This window comes from Lactuca virosa, chromosome 5 (assembly GCF_052849685.1).
Source record: "Lactuca virosa cultivar CGN04683 chromosome 5, Lactuca_virosa_CGN04683_v6, whole genome shotgun sequence".
In the NCBI taxonomy this organism is placed as follows: Eukaryota; Viridiplantae; Streptophyta; class Magnoliopsida; order Asterales; family Asteraceae; genus Lactuca; species Lactuca virosa.
Window position 1 is genome coordinate 356373329 of NC_136430.1, and position 13044 is coordinate 356386372.

Consider the following 13044-nt stretch of genomic DNA (forward strand, 5'->3'; position numbering starts at 1 on the left):
TCAACCCAAATCGGTACCTAAAACACAACCTAAACCATCACGACAGAGTTAAGAGCACTAAAACCACAACCAACAAAAAATTGTAATGCAAAAGGAGAAAGAGACATTGTGTTGTATTTGGGTCAAGATTTATGAGGATAGCATGACCAGGAATACGCAACGTGCAAGTGTTTTTTTGGAACGTATTTTGGCCCAAGTCCACAAATCAATGGGCGGGGAATATCACAGTGTCAACCAAATATCTTCAAAGTGCAATGACTTGAAACAAAGGATCAGCAAGTTCAACAACATTTACTGTTAACTGGAAATGGGTTCATGTACTTGTACACAACAAGAAACACACAGGGATAAAACTTTAAGGAGGGAACAAACACAATCTAAGCTTTACGAGTTAACTTGATTTTCTGGAATGATTAAAAAACTAGATGCCAAAAGAAGCTTACATCAAAAAGGAAACTGCAGAAAAGAAAAGAAACTACCCACTAACTTGTCTACCACTAACTAAGAAAAAGTCAATAACTAAACTACAAAGCAAAATACTGCATAAAGATAAACTGACAAATTGGAACTAACAAAAGCATGCATAACACATGCATATATCCGTTAGATAATAAACTAGGTGTTGTTGTTTCAATATTCCCTCTCAACACCTGTTTCCACCATGCCCAAAATATTGCAAAATTAACTTCTGGCTTGATAAGCTTTTTGTAAACAGATCTGCAGCTTGTTCTTTGGTGTTTACATACTGTAAATCAATTTCTCCTCTAAGAACCTTTTCACGAATGAAATGATAGAGGACTTCTATATGCTTGGTCCGGGCATGAAACACATGATTTTTAGCTAGACGAATTGAGGAGAGATTATCACAGAAAAGTGGAACCTGGTACTCCACATCTTGATTCAGATCTTTTAACAGCTGCAAGAGCCACACACTCTCTTGAGCTGCCATTGCAGCAACACGGTACTCGGCTTCGGTAGTAGAGAGGGACATAGTTGGTTGAAGTTTGCTGCACCATGACACAACACTTGATCCAATCATGAAAATATAACCAGTAGTGGAACGTCGAGTGTTCAGGTCACCAGCATAATCAACATCACAGTAAACTGACAACATACTTCCTGATTCCCTCTTAAACACAATTCCATGGTCCAAAGTTGTCTTGATGTATCTCAATACTCTCCGAATAGCATCAAGATGAGGTTTTCTAGGGTTCTGCATGTACCTGCTTAGGACTCCAACCACGAAAGCAATATCTGGCCTTGTCAAGGTCAAATAGATAAGACTTCCTACTATCGATCTGTACATTGTGGCATATTCAAGTTTTCTACCCACATGTTCATATAGCTTTGCATTGGTATCCATGGGAGTCACCGCCGGTTTACACTCGACCATTCCAAATCGCTTCAACAAATCAGTCATGTATTTCCTTTGATGTAGAACTATGTCACCATCTTCATATTTTACTTCTAATCCCAGAAAGTGATTCAGCTTTCCAAGGTCTTCATGTGAAACCTTGTACACAAGTTTTCTTTTAACAGTGCAACTTCATCATCAAGGTCTCTAGTTATTATTAAGTCATCGACATACACGAGAACAACCACCGCCTTGTCACCAATTGTCTTCACAAATAGACTTGCATCCGCCATTGTTAGAGAAAAAACATTATGCTCAAGAAACTCAGCAATCTTCCCAAACCATGCTCGTGGGGATTGCTTGAGTCCATACAATGCTTTCTTCAGTTTACACACGTATTGTGGATGAGTCTTGCTCTCAAATCCCTTCGGCTGTTCCATGTGAATAACATGTTCTAGATCTCCATACAGAAACGCATTGTTCACGTCCATTTGCCACAAGTTCCACCGTTTGTTAGCTGTTAGGGCAAGAAGAACACGTATGGTGGTTAACTTTGCTATAGGGCTGAACGTTTCCTCATAGTCCATCCCAAATTGTTGTGAAAATCAACGGGCAACAAGCCTGGCTTTAAACCTCTCCATAGATCCATCTGCACGTCGTTTAACCTTGTAAACCCATTTACACGAGATGGGCTTAACATCTTTGGGCTTGGGAACCAATTCATACGTTTGATTGCTTATTAGGGCAGATACCTCCTCTTTCATGGTTACGATCCATTCTGAGACTTCACACGCCTGGTCATAATTATATGGTTCCTGAATTTCATCTTCGATTATGGCAACATTAGCATAACGTGGATTCGGTTTTCTTACTCTAGATGATCGCCTCATAGGGATCTCGTCATTTGACTCCACACGATGAAATATGCCTGACTGCCAAGGTTGTTGTGCATGGACTTCAATATTGTCTTCTTCAACCACTGTTTCACTTTCGTCCAGGTTAAGTTTAACCTTAGATGACTCTAGATTCTCTTTCAATGTTTCTGAGTCTGGCAAAGTTTCACGGTTCGTTGACCACCAGGAGGATGTTTCATCAAAAACGACATTCCTTGAAACGTAACATTTACCGTTGGTTGGATCACAACATCTCCAACCTTTTCTCTCTTGGTCATACCACGAAGATGCAACGAACAACTTTCTTTTCTAGCTTGTGGCGAAGATGACCTGGGACAAAAACATAGTAAACACATCCAAAAACTCGTAGATGACTCACATTTGGCTTCATGTTCAAGAGCTTTTCAACCGGTGACACATACTCTAAACCTTGTTGAGGAATTCGATTAATGACATATGCAGCTGTCTTCATAGCCTCTGCCCAGAACCTTCCAGGGACATTTTTGTCATGTATCATGCTCCCTCAGATCTCAGTTAGATGCCTATTTTTTCTTTCTGAGACCCCATTCTGCTGTGGGGTATTGGGACATGTTAGTTGTCTTTTAATGTTATGTTCCTTTAAATACTCAGCAAAATCAGTAGCAAGGTATTCCCCTCCGTTATCAGACCTTAAACAGCAAATGGTCTTCCCGGTTATTCTCTCAGCTTCACTCTTGAATTCTTTGAATTTACTAAAGGCTTCAGACTTCTCCTTCATAAAATATACCCAAACACGTCTTGAAAAATCATCAATAAAGGTGATCATATACTTCATACCTTGAAGAGATGGTTGTTTTACAGGACCAAACACATCTGAATGCACCAACTCTAATGGAACCTTACATTGAAAACTTGAATTTTCATAGGGCAATTGATGGGCTTTACCGTATTGACAACCAGCACAAACGAGACCTTTATTCACCTCAAGATGTGGTAATCCATTGACCAACTTCTTCTTCATCATTAGCTCCATCTTGTCATAGCTTACATGACTCAAACGCATATGCCATAGATCCACATTCTGGTTCTTTTTCGTCTTATCAACATATGCCGTTTCAGCAGACATCACATAAATGGACTCTGCACGATGTCCACACGCTATTGGTTGTGATAGAGTTTTGAAATATATGTATACCTTCACATCATCAGGGCCAAATAACACATAGTGACCTGCTCCAGTTAGTTGTGAGACCGAGAGTAAGTTTTTCTTCATCCCGGGTACATGGTACACACCTTGTAACAACAATTCTTTCTTGTTATCTCCTGGACAGAACTTAACATCACCAACATGAGTAATTGGAAGTTTAGAATCATCTGCAATTACAACTACCTTGCTGCCTCCATACTTGACTGAACTTTGTATGATCACTTTCTCCCCTATCATATGGTTATAACAACCTGAGTCAACGATCCACTCATCTAGTTTACTCTTTCATTTTTCAGTTGTACCTGTTAGAGCTAAAACGGTTTCTTCTTGAGCAAACAATGCTTCTGCATCCCACTCTTCCTCATTTTGAGTAGTCGCTGCATTACCTTCTTCTGGTGTACTTTTGGGACGATTTCGAGCCATGTGACCTCGAGTACCACAATTGTAACATTTAAACGGAAACCGCTTATTTGAATGGTGGCTTTTCTTTTCTCCTGATGATTCCCCTTTTTCTCCTTCACGCTGCGTCTTATCACCTTCATGATTTCTGTTTTTGTCCCCATATCGTTTTCTACCATGGTTGGATTTGGACTTTCCTTTGCTTTTACCCACATACAAAGCTTCCTATTCTGTCTTGATAGACATACCACTAGTTTGCTTTGCCAAAGCTTCTTGACCAGCAAGTAAGTTTTCGAACTCCACAAGGGATGGCTGTGTAGGCCATCCTTGTATAGCTGCTACAAAACTTCGAAATTCTGGTTTTAAACCATGAATAATAATTCTTTTTATTCTAGATTCTCCAATCTAGACTTGAGGATCAAGCTCCGAGATTTCCCGACACACGGTTTTAATCTTGTGAAAATATTGAGGAATTGACATTTCTCGTTGAGACACCGACATCAGTTCGTTCTCAAGGAGTTGCAGCTTTGTATCATTTTTCTTGGAAAACAGAGCAAGCAGCGTATCCCATGTTTCCTTCGGGGTTACTACATCTCGAATGTGTTTTAATATATCCTCATCTACTGTAGTTTTCATAATAAACATAGTTTTCCCTGCCTTGATCTTCTATTTCCTTAACACCCCATTGTTGTCTTCAACTTCTGGCTGACTTGTTTCAGTTCCATCTACAACTTCCCACAGATCTTGTCCCTGCATGTTGTAACACTTCGTTTATTTATTTAATAAATAAATAAATTAATGAACGAATAGTAGCCCTCAAATAAATAATTACATGTAAAAGGATGGTCTCCCAGAGCTAATTGTCATAATTTTAGAAGTCGGGGATTAGAAGTGTAAGTTCTGGACCCCGTTTATAAATATTTATGAAGACAGGGGCTCCGTGGTAATTATAGGAACTTAGTTGAAAAGAATTTGTCAAGCAAGGGGCTGTTTTGTAAAATTCGGACTTAATTTGTCAAGGAATGATGGAAGCAGGGTGCAAATGGTAAATATTGGATTAAATTCGAAAACAAAAGTGTGAGGAGGGGCTGAAGTTGGATTTTTGGATCAAAATTTGCAGGAACACGGGATGTACCCGGTGACCTCTTTACCATACTATTACATTGCCTAGCTCATTCCTAACCTTAATCGTTGAAGCAGCCGCCACCCTCCTTATGTCTCCCCACTGCCGCCGCTATCATGCTATTCCGATCGGCCACCGATGACTTGGACCACCGAGGCCAACAGGTGTGCCCCATCCTCTTGATTAGGAGATCCGTTGGTGACCAAGTCGAAGCAAGAGAACCGCCGCCACCACTCTTTTTCATATGTTTTCCGAGCAGCCGAGACCGTGAAGTGGGTTACATTCGTCTATGCGAGTCGTTAACGGAAGGGAGCTCACGGTAAGGTCCGCTGCCACCACCTACACCTTCTTCTTCATCCTTTCTGTGACCTGACGTCGTGTACGTCGACGGGAACCGATGGTGGACCTTGGTCGCTGTTGTTGGGTTTCCGATCGTCGGTTGCCACCGTGAAGGGCCGAATAAGGCTATACCGGATGGAAATCGGAGATGTGCCGCCGCTGCCTTTGACTGAAGACGCGTCGCCGTCGTTCCCTACGATGGCCACCTGCCCGTTGCCTCCATCTCCCTATGGTCGTCGTTGCTTCATCGGTGATACATCTAAGCTCCGCTGCTGCCGCCTTCTTGTCCCACCGCCGCCGTACATGCCGATGTTGCTGCCGTTTTGGTGTTGCTGTCGCCTCCGTGAGCCACCAGGTGGGTGGCTGGGTCCTTGTGCAATTGAGAAATGTGTGTATGTGTGTTGAAGGGGTGTTTGATGGCCGGAAAATGGAGGAGACGACCACCATGGCCGCCAGCCATGGTGGCTGCCACCATCTGCCGTCGCCGGCCACCTTAAGGTGGTTCTGTGTGTTTAATTAGTGTAGTGTGTGTGTTTATTTCATATTTCATTGTAAATTGTAATAAAAATTGGAATAATGAAATGGAACTCAAACCACCACCGTAGGGTGGTGGCTGCCGCCTCCTGCCGTGTCGGGTGGCGGTGTGTTTGTCTAGTCGAGTTCGATTCCTTTAGGGTGCTTGAAACCCTAATGGGCCTTGTAAACTCTAATGGACCCTAATTGACCCAAATAAAACCCTAATGGACTTAATGATATTCTAGTGGGCCTAATAGGCCCAATAAATCCCTAATTGACCTAAAAGCCCAATAAGTTGATAAATGGGCTAGTATTTGGGTTGGAAACCCTAATTAGGGTTTGGAAAACCCTAATGCAATGAAACCCTAATTTGGGGAATTAACCAGGACATACGGGAATTATTTAATAACTTGAGATATTAAGTAATAATCATCGGCAAAAATTAATCTAAACAATATTGGACTTAATGGATTAAGTCCTTAGTGGATTAAGTCCTTAATGGGTTAAGTAGGAAACTTAACCCTAATCATCATTTTATGTGAAACCCTAATTTCACTTGGGTTTATTATTGGGCCTTGATGATTGCGTTATTAATGGGCCATCCAAAGTCAAGCAAATGGACTAGAATAATTAATGGGCTTTGAGGTAAGGCCCATATGAGGAGTTGGGCCTAATTTGGAAAATTGGGCCATAGATGAGCCATAGTTTGGGCCTTAATGATTATATGAGGCTGGGCCTTATGGTAAGACCTTGTAAAGGTTTGGGCCCAATTTGGAAAATTGGGCCATATGTTGGGTTGTGACTCATAGTTGACTTTTGGGCCTATGGATTGGGCCTTGGGCTTGAATAAAGCCAAGCATGGGGTAATGTAGTAATGACCCAAGAACGTACTTATGATTATGTAGTGGAACCCAATTATTAATTGGGTGATGTTTGTTATTGACAGTTCGAGAATCTGTCATCCAGCAGCTGGGGTTGAGTCTGCGGGACTTCAGCAGTGTGGGATTGTGTCTACGGGACTTCAGCAGTGTGAGGTGAGTTACCTTCCAGTAGCGGTGGGTCTACGGCCACAATGTCGGCCCACTAGTAGGAGTTGTATGATATATGATTATCTTTGTGATAATCATCTAGGTTTGCTACTACCTGATATGTCTTATGTGTTAGCATGATATGATGTTATTTGATAGTGGTAGTAGGGGGGATAGTCCCCGGTTACCGGTCGATAGGGCCGAAGGGGTAGTTTAGTACCCAGCTATGCTAGACAGATTATGATACATGTGATATGTGTAGTGGTGTTGATTATGATGGCATGTGCGGAATTAGAAAGATCTAGTGAATCATCATGTAAAATCAAGAACACAAGGAGTAAATAAATCTGTGTAAGCTCATATTAGATCTAGAAGGAATATACAAATGGGTTTGTACACAATTTCTCTCTCTAGTCTAACACTCCAAATGGTTCCTTACATAATGGGAGTCACTCACTTCCTATTTATAGGAAAGACTCAACCCATTTACACATACAAGAGGGTAAGCCTAAAACACTACATCCAAGAGTGACTTTGCACCCTAACATTCTCCCCCTCAAAGTTAGGATTGGATGTCCGGCTTCAATCTCCAACGAGCTAGCGCGATCAAGACCAAACTCCCCCTCGAAGTAACACCGGTCTTCAAATCCGCAAATGAATATTCGACAAACCCGAGAAGCTTCGAATACCCATCATTCTCCCCCTTTTTATAATCAAAAAATGATTATAAAACCCATTAAGGGTGAGAAGCGCCCGAGGAATAGTCTTCACGATACTCCCCCTTGATGTGTACCAAAAATGAATCACCAAAAATCTTGCACGGAAAAACAATCACGAAAAAGCCACAAAAAATTTCCAATTTATGAAAATTTTTGACTTTTTAGGTGAAAGTTGCAAGATTTTTCAAAAATCGGGTAAAAATCGTCACTTTCTGAAACTTGCAGGGACCCGTTGCGCCTAAAACAGCTAAATATGCGAAACTCTAGCCCATTTGCGAAACTGGGCATAAAGCGTAAATTCGCACAAACTGCAGGGACCAGAACTGAAAACTCTTCGTTTTCTCAGCATTATATCCCCATTTTCGAATTTGGGTATAAACTGCCAACTTTTCAAAACTATGGGTGCTACTTTCGAAAATTTGTCCACTTGTCTTCAAAAATGTCGAAATTTGACCAGTTATGCCATTTCTTCGAACCTACAGGGACCAATTTCGAAAGATATTGTTTTCTTCTCCAATTCATTACACAGAGATTACACAGAGACTAACGCTTCATATACTTTGACTTCCAAATCAAATGATATATCGAACACAGTTAAGAACCCAATTTTGACCTTCGTTATTTTGACTTTTCGTTTATTTGATGACAAACAACAATTTTTCCACTTACGATTCCTTTTCAGATCAAAGTACCCACTTTCAACAAAAATTGTCCTGTTCTTCATTTCATTCATCCTATTCGTTTCCAGATTACCAAGAACATCGAATTTTGACCTTCAATTTTGACTTGTAGATGCGAACTCATACTCTATCTGCTTTCGATTCCAATGCAAGTATCAAATTCCACATCATTAATCTTCAATTTGAAACTAATCATATTCAAATCAATTTTCGATTGCCAAACTTGTGAATGAACAAATCAGATTGGATTATCAACAAAAGAAACTCGAAATATCAATTTCTGATTTCGATTTTGATGTTCTAGTGGAAATCAATTTCAATCACCAAATATCAAGACTCGATCGATTCACATAGATTCACAGCGAGAGAATGCGAAAACACAAGAACTCCGATCTTGAAGAACGTCAAGAATGTACAACACCTTTATGCGTATTATGCATAACGAAGAACTGTGAGTTAATCAAATGATTTATCGACTAGAACTGTGAATGATTTTATCAGATCAAAATAACGGAATCGGCTTAAGGAATGAAAAGTGATTCGAATTCTTGTTGGACTCGATTAAATGTGTATGAACAGTAATGAACATCGATATTTTACTTTACTTTGGGCTCACAAATTGGATTACATGAAGAATAATCGAAAACTTTGGGCTCAAATCTTGGATTAAAATATGATTTTGATTTTGTGATTTGATCAAAAAAAAATTAATTGGATCTTCAAAAGGGTTTGAAACGAATTCGATCCAATTGAGTCAAAACGATCAAAAATTAAAAACGAAACGCACGAATCGAAATCATGGACGTTTTGGAATCCATTTGAGAATTTGAGTTACCTTTTTGACGAATCGAGATCCATTTTCAACGAACGAATCAAATTTAGAAGATCTTGGTTCTTTTGTTGGAACGAGAAAATCTCCAATTTGAACATTGTACCACCCATTATGCGAGATGTACAACTCGTTCTTCGTGTTCTTCAACGATCCAAGAACATCTTCAAAAGAACCACCAACACTTTTGGGTTTTGACTTCAAATTCAATGCAACACTTGGATATTGTTGCTTTGGAACCCAAATTTGCTTCATGGATTTCGGCTTCACAACATTTGACAATTTTTGTGAGTAAACCCGCTTGTTTCTCCGATTAATCTTCTTCTTCTTTTTCTTTCTCATCTTTTTGCATCTTGAAGACTTGATCTCATGAACAAACCCACTTTCCACAACATCACCTTTGTGAGTTTGAATCAAATCTTTTGGAGTTTGATATTTGTGAATTTCCTGGATCATCGGCTTCCGATAAGGAATCATAACTCCAATCGAGCAAAAAACTTTTTCATCATGAAAATCAACTTGAATCTTCTTATCATGAACTTCAAGAACATCAAGAACATCACATTGAACTCCATTGTCAACAACTTCAACAACCTTAAGAGCACGAAGATCATTTGGGTCTTCAATAAGAGAAATATATTTCTTTCTGAACAAATATTTTTCTTCTCCAATCTTATCACTACTACGTGTTGATATGGACCATGTAATATCAGCCAACCATTTGATCTCACGAAGTGGTTGAAATATCAAGCTTCCATGATCATCCTTCAAACCTCCATAAGAAACCATAGTTTCCCAAAATATCCAATTGTTTAACACCAACCCATAATATTCATCTTTATTGACTTTGTATTTGATATCTTCAACGATCACAATCCAAGAATTATAAGGCAAATTCACCATGATCACAAAAACTTGAAGATATCTAGAGAGAGAAAGTGATTTCAAATGGGTTTTCTAGAAAGAGAAAGTAAAAATCACTTGAATTCTAGTGAAGAAAATCGAATTATGAATAGAAACAAAGATGAATTCGATTTCTAGAATCCAAAAACTCTCTAAACCACGAAGATCTAAGATCATAAAATGAATCACGAAATCTAGAAAGCCACCATGGATCAATTCTTGATGAAATCAAGAACACCCTCTCTGATACCAATTGTAGTGGTGTTGATTATGATGACATGTGCGGAATTAGAAAGATCTAGTGAATCATCATGTAAAATCAAGAACACAAGGAGTAAATAAATCTGTGTAAGCTCATATTAGATCTAGAAAGAATATACAAATGGGTTTGTACACAATTTCTCTCTCTAGTCTAACACTCTAAATGGTTCCTTACATAATGGGAGTCACTCACTTCCTATTTATAGGAAAGACTCAACCCATTTACACATACAAGAGGGTAAGCCTAAAACACTACATCCAAGAGTGACTTTGCACCCTAACAATATGTTATTATATGGTAGTGGTAGGGGGTGAAATTGTGTCCGATTACCGGCTGAAAGATACCGAAGGGGAGGTTAGCTCCCGATTACCGGTTGAAAGATACCGAAGGGGTAGGTCGGGCACCCATATATGCCTGACAATATATTCATGTATGTTATGCTCTGTTATTATGTGGTAGTGGTAAGGGGTGAAATAGTCCCCGATTACCGGTTGAAAGATACCGAAGGGGAGGTTAGCTCCCGGCTACCAGTCGAGAGGACCGAAGGGGTAGGCCAGCACCCAGATATGCTAGGCAAGGTCGCCGGTCGAGAGTACCGAAGGGGTAGGTTGGGCACCCAGATATGCCTGGTAGTATGTATGTTATATGATTGTATGGTATGTGGTATGATGGGGGAACTCACTAAGCTTTGTGCTTACGGTTTACAGTTTTGGTTTCAGGTACTCGTTTTCAAAGGAAATGAGTCGGCTTGATCGCAGCGCATCACACCATGTTTTCCGCACATGATATCTTTGGGATTACACTCTGATATGGTTTTATGATAATATTTTTTGATTATTGACACTTTGGTTTTGACATGAGATATTAATATGAATGTTTTTATACTGATGGTTTTATATAATTACTTAATTATAACAAAATTTTTGGTCTTGAATTTTAGGACGTTACAAGTTGGTATCAGAGCCTTGGTTTGAGGGATTCGGGCACACTCCCGGGTGTGTCTGAACTCAAACTAAGGACTTGGTATGAAAATTTTCAAAAGTAAAATCATTTTATAAAAAGAAGTTGAAAAGAATTTGAAAGAGAAAATAACTTTGAAAAGAACCAAGTGTGTGATGCGTGCAATCAGCCGAGCTCAAGTAAGTTTCCCCAAGATACCCATACATGTTATGATATGTTATGTTATGATAGGATTATGAGAAGTGAATGCTGGATTAGGGCTAAGGATCTAGGAAGGATGCCTTATATGCCTATTGTATGTGCTTGTAGACTTGCATGCTAGTACTGATCAGTCAGTAATAGGATAGCCTGTTTAGGTTATGCCTGATTGTATGAGCCTTTGAATTGTATGTACAGATTCCTGATTAGAGGATAGAATGATTTGATTGGAATATGATGGTTAGATTTTCCATTGTCTGAATGCTGCTTGCTTTGTGCTTTGTGAGACTCTTAGTAATGTGAGCTAACTATTAAGTGAATATGCTAAGGGCGTGTTTGGCAAAAGTAGCTGTTAGCTGGAAGCGGGTAGCGATTAGCTGGTAGCGGGTAGCTGGTAGCGTGTAGCGGGTAGCTGGTAGCGGGAAGCTGTAGCTTTTATTTGTTATATGAGTGTTTGGTAAAAGTAGTTGGTAGCTTTTGAAATATATAAAATTACATAAAAGGACAACTGATTAAAAATAAATAAATAAATAAATAAATTTTTAAGGGTAATTATGGAAATTGATTTCAAAAGCTCAGTAGCGTTTTGTTAAACGCTACATGAAGTAGCTTTTAGATTTGGAGCGTTTTGTTTAAACTAAAAGCTAAACGCTCGTACTGCCAAACGAAGCTTTTTGTTTAAACTAGAGCGTTTTGTCAAAAGCTAAAAGCTAGAAGCTCCCAAACGCTTCCAAAAGCTTCGTGCCAAACACGCCCTAAGTCACATGGGACATATGCCGAATAATCTCAGAGTGAGAGACTTGACCCTCTTGCGCAGATCTTGTCTGAGTCCAACCATTCTAGGGATGGGTCTTTTACTCGAAGGATTATCTGATCTCTGTTGCATGTGGCTATATTCATGAGGTAGCTAGTTGACATTACTGGGAATCTTTCAGCAGCTGAGGACTGGGTGGGTACGGGAACCTAGGAAAGCCTAGGATATGTTTTGGTGGGTTAGTAGTGAGGCTCAGTGAGACTTGGGTGTACCAGTTGAGGAAGTGACTTGGAGGATCCAGGAGGATTGCTGAGGAAAGTATGGATAGGTGTGGAAGGTAGTATTGGGCCCGTACTACTGAAAGCACAGGATCCATACTCGAATCGGTGAGAGTCCTGGAGAATCTGAGAAGCTTCGGGGAGGAGTTTGTGACCCGGTTTGGGGACAGAGGATGTCCCAGTTGTTGCAGCTTAGTCATTGGCCAGTGAGCTAGTGAGCGTGACAGGGTGACAGACCCTGAAGGATATGATTTCCAAGAGGTTGCAAATGCGAGATCGATTTGGAGCACTTTGAGAAGAGAGGTTCGTGCTAGGTGCGTATAGTAGAGGGTCCCGGGAAGAGACCATGACTTCTGATCATCAGGTGAAAGGCCAGCAGGGCCTGAGTCATTGCAGCACGTACAGGAAAGTGCACAAGGGAGTTTGTCGCTCCAAGGGTTTAGGCTGCTACAGGTGTGGCAGAGTTGATCATGTCAGTTGAAGGTGATCTGTATTCCTCCAGATGTTGCGGGTATGTCATCTTCAACTACTACTAGATGGATGTTGGGAATACGTATCGCTTTGGAATTGTGAGTGAGTTTGGATAAGTCAGACCTCAGGTCGGTTTTCTGCTAGTGTGTGCG